The following is a 5,009-nucleotide window of genomic DNA, read 5'->3' as shown; positions in this document are numbered from 1 at the left end:
CCTGGGGACTCTTGCTGCCCAATCTCAAATGGCCCTCTTCCTCTGAAATCACTGAGGCTGCTTTTAGGGGGGTAATTTCTTTCTAGCACAGCCTAAATGAAGAGGTGGGATGGGGGGAGGATCCAATCTCTCCACCTCTTCCTCTCTCCTAAGGTTATGTACAGGCAGCATATGGATGTACTGTGCCAAATGCCCCTTAGCCAATAGCAGCCACTTTGGCTGTCATCCACCAGTTCAGAACATCCCCTCCCGCAAGGTTGCCGTGGAGACACCTGGCCAAATGGACTTCTCACAGTAAAAAAACAGTGAGAACTTTGCTGATCAGTGACCCAGGCCAAGTCCTGATCACTTGTCACTTCCATCCCTTTGTTTAAGCTGGAGATGGATTGCTGCTGTGCAGCTTGCAGCAAGAGCTCACCCCTGCACACAGCAGGAAATGTCGTCATTTGGGACAAAGCTCACTAGCTCTGGATCAAATTATGGGGATGTGGATCTCCTTAGGCTGTTTGGCTTGAGCATGAGAGCAAATCCTTGCATGTACATAAGGAAGCACTGTAGCTACACTGTCACCAGCCAGCAACCATTAATGAGCTAGTGCTTTTACCTTTTCCTCCCCTGCATACAGTAAGGAAAATTGATATAAATACCGACCCACAGAGGTCTCCACCAGCCCCTGCAATGCCCATTAATCATGGCATCATCTGCAGGGAGGGGGCCCCGGGAACTGGTTCCAGTTCTTCATTGTTCATGTCTGGGTCTGAAAGGCCCGAAGTACAAAGATACAGACTTTTGGTACTATTTTTGAACTTGAAGGTTGGGTTAAAACTCGCAAATTAAATATGTAGGACATTTTCTAGCACTGATGGGAACCTGTACAAAGAGTTGACAATTGTGCTGTTTAACCAGCCTGGCATCCAGAAAAGTGTGGTCACCATGTAAACTGCCTGTTGTAAGCAGTGCACGGGTTGCACTAACTCACAAACTACATCTGAGACTTGTGTAAGACAACATTAGTCCAGGCCAAAGTGTACCAGGAAATGAAATATCCTAATAATGCAGATAGCTACGGTTCTGTGCCTGGAAATATTTCCCAGCACTGTTCAATAGTGCTGATGCAGCCTAAGCTTCCCATAGCTGGATCCCAACATAGTATTACTCAAGCAGGCAGTTGGGATCTCTTTGTCTGGTAAAACCAGTATGCAGGATGCACAGAAATTTTCAGCTAACTTGTGATCTCTGTTCCCAAGGCTCCCCACACTCATTTTTCAGATGGGGTTGGAAAGTCTGACCTCCCTTTTACATCTGTCACTGTGCCAATCTAGAAGACACATGCATCATGGGGGCTCCACATTATGCACTGGAGCTAGCTCATATTGCCTTTGTCTCAAGTTAATACTTCACTGCTCAACTGATTAAGATAACTGGCCAGAGACCAGATAATTGATTACAGAAAGCATCTTTGAATTGCTCTAAATCAGTGTTAGGCTCCTAGGCAAGGAAGAACGGACACTTTTAATTTTGATGGCCACATTCTCCCCATTCTTGTCTCTTTGTGTCCTTCACAAAGCAAGAGGTCACATTACTGAGGATAACAGAATCATAGAATGGATGAGGTTGGAAGGGACCACAGTGGGTCATCTGGTCCAACCTCCCTGCTCAAGCAGGGTCATCCTAAAGCACATTGCACAGGATTGTGTCCAGACAGTTCTTGAGTATCTCCAGTGAGGAAGATCCCACAACCTGTGTGAAAAATCTGTTCCAGTGCACGGTCACCTGCATGGTAAAGAAGCTCTTCCTTATGTTCAGGTGGAACTTCCTGTGCATCAGTTTCTGCCCATTGCCTCTCATCATATTGCTTGGCAGCACTGCAAAGAGCCTTACAGGCAAACCTATAAATTTGTTGTCTTAAAACTGAGATTTTCCTACAGAAAACATGAGCCAGATCTATCAGAAACCACAGCCAGAGAGGTCCAGATGCTGGCAGACTTCTGACAGGAGCTGCACCCACCAGGGCCAGCACTGGGGAGATCTCTCTGACCCTGTCCCACCATGCACCTCCTACCATGTTTGCCCAGGTGCACTCTGTATTCCTTGTTTGGCTTTGGCAAACGTGGCTTTTGGTCACAGGAACATACATTTGAAGGATCTGCATCAAAGGCAGTGACTGACAGCCACACAGGTGTCACAAACCCAAAGTCTCTGCAATAGAGAAAGCATGGCAAGGTTGTGCAGAGTTTCTAGTTCTTCAATTTATTTCTCTAAATGGACTCCAAGAAAGCCTTTGTGATAGAAGTGCTGAGAAAAGACTCCCTTACAAGGAGTAACACACTTCACTGGGAGCAAAGGACATGGTGCATACCGACAATGCAAAACCAGATATATACCCGTTCTCCACAGGTAACTTGATTCAAAAATTTAAAAGGAAGAAGAGAATACTTAGTAAAGGTCACACCTTTGATCAATGGATGACATCGTCTATGGTTCAGAACGAGGACAATGATGTTGGAAATCACTCCAGTAGTATCAATGATCTGTATGAGAAGAATACCAGAGAAGCACTGATGTCTGCAAAGCACTTTGATAGAAGGCTGTGCAGAGTGGAGGAAGTCATCACTTTCTTTGAAGAATCACATCTGTTAGAGTGCCTGTAGTGCAGAATAATTCATCAAAGCAACTCAGTCATTCTTCATTCTCCTCTAGACGCTCGTCACCAAATTCATACAGGCCTTGGACATCCTCTGTTATTGCCTTCTTTCCCTTCCAATCACACACGTCATGCTCCTAATCATTGACATTTCCAGCTCACCTCTTACATACACATACACACACCCTAAAACTACTGTGTAGCATTTCCAAAGACAATGAGATTTGATATCCTTGTGTTCTGAGAGTGAAGTATACCTTTGCATTCAGGATATTTCATAGTCCTAGCAGGCTTTATAAAAATCTGTGAGGCCATAATGTATCTGCAACCTGACCAGCATCCATAACATAACAGAATCCCTTGAAAGAATCTCTCCATCGTGGCAAAATAGACCTCCGTATCCTTTTTGCTGCCTTGACAGCAGATTTGTTCACTGCACCAAAACCAAGCAAGGAATTGAGAACACACCTGGACAAACACAGCAGAAGGAGCAGGAACTGACTGGGTCAGAAAGCTTGAAGACAACAAAGTGCAAATTGTTCTATGCCTCTCTCAATATTTGGCTTCCACACCAAGATCATTCTAAGAGCCGCAAATCTCAATAATTTTTAGCCCAGGATTCTAGTGCAAGCCTTTACATTATAGGCTTTAATATTTTAGTTGGAATCGAGCTTTGAAGAATTATGAAACAATGCCCAAGGGAGTTTGCGAGCCATCACAAGAAGGTTCTCAAACCATGGACAAGCTGTGGATCTCTCTTCAAAGAACAGGTGTGAACCCTGAGACCTGCAACTTTGCATACTTTTCACAAAAGGGCATAAATAACTAGTGCACTAGCTGACACTCAAAAAATCCATAGAACCCACTGAAAAGAAGTCTATTATCTTTTGAACATTCTGAACCAAGCTCTTGGTTCTTGCATCACCTCTCTTCTTCACCCCACTGCACTGACAAAGTCTCTCCAGCACACCAGGCATAGTGACTTCTCTTAATCACAACATCCTGACTTGTAAACTCAGATCTAGTTATCAAGTAGATAAGCACTCACAGAAGTTGAAAACTGTTTACAAGTTGGTAAACTGGCTCAACCAAACCCAAAAAGACTTCCAGATTTGAACATAGTGGCTTAGGAATCATCTCTAGTGTTAGCAAAGAATCAAAACCCAAACCAGAACCTAGAGGTAAAGTATGGGGTTCTAGATAAAGCAAGTTGCACCATAATAATTGTGGTGAAGGTTTAACTGTATGTAATATATTTGTGGATGCATTTGTCAGGTCTTAGGCTAGATTCTTAATTTTGGCAAAGCCACTTACTTTCTCAATTAAGTGGTAACTTTGATTACAACCAAGGCATTGCTTCTTGGTGGGAGAACCAAACAAAACTGCTTTTCTATAGGGACAGTTCTAGCAAACTGACCTGAGACACTGCAGAGAAAAAAAAAGACCCCAGGATAAACAAAACCTGTAGCACTTCGATCTGTGCATTTTCAAGCTTTGCAATACCAAAGAGAAGACAGACCAGCTACATCACCTTCTAAGAAACTGAGGTGTAGAAAGAGAAGGGACTTGCTCAGGGATGCAGAACAACTCAGAACTCCATCCAAGGAGACATCCCCAATGCTCAAGGCCAGGTAGAGGTTTCCTCCAGATATGTTAACCTTTCACAGACAGGGGTGCTGTGTCCAAAGAAGCAGCTCCCTAAACAACACCTAACAATTTAAGTTGGACTCAGCCAGTGGGGAACAGGTCCCAGATCTATGTCTCAAGGGCAACACTGACAGGCGTGTTACTTGCTTATCTGTGGATTTTTTGGAGGGGAGGGAAACACATGGGTACTTGTAGAAATGAACACAAGGAATATCCAGAGACAAGATTCCCAAAGGGAGCTCGACACTTAGAACAAATGCACAGAGGTGGAAAGAAGGGCATGGCAGACCAGCCCCTTTGTCAGAGGTCAACATTAAGACTGCAGCTGATAAGGCAGTGAAAAGAGACTTTACAGATAGAAACTGCTACTCCTCCCAAAGAAAATAAGGAGCACCTCATGATTAAATACACAGTCCACAGGCTTAATCTATCCTGCCATTTGGCATAATTTTCAGACTCATGTACTCTTTGCATTAGAGATTTAAAAACCAAAACAAATATAACATTAGAAAAGGAATTCTATGCTTCCTTAAAATCTCTCTTCCTGGTATGTCACTAAAGCCATTCCCACAGTTTTCTCTGTCACCCTCTCTCTCTTTTCTTTTTCCTATAATCTTTCCTGAGGTCTTTACACACAACTTGAGAAAACTAGTGTAGCAACAACTTCACAACACGGCTGATTGTCCCACTGGTCATCATCAGTGCCAGCAACAGAGGG

Source organism: Acanthisitta chloris, unplaced genomic scaffold, assembly GCF_000695815.1.
Source record: "Acanthisitta chloris isolate BGI_N310 unplaced genomic scaffold, ASM69581v1 scaffold5314, whole genome shotgun sequence".
NCBI classification, from domain to species: Eukaryota; Metazoa; Chordata; class Aves; order Passeriformes; family Acanthisittidae; genus Acanthisitta; species Acanthisitta chloris.
Note: the sequence above shows the minus strand (reverse complement) of the source record.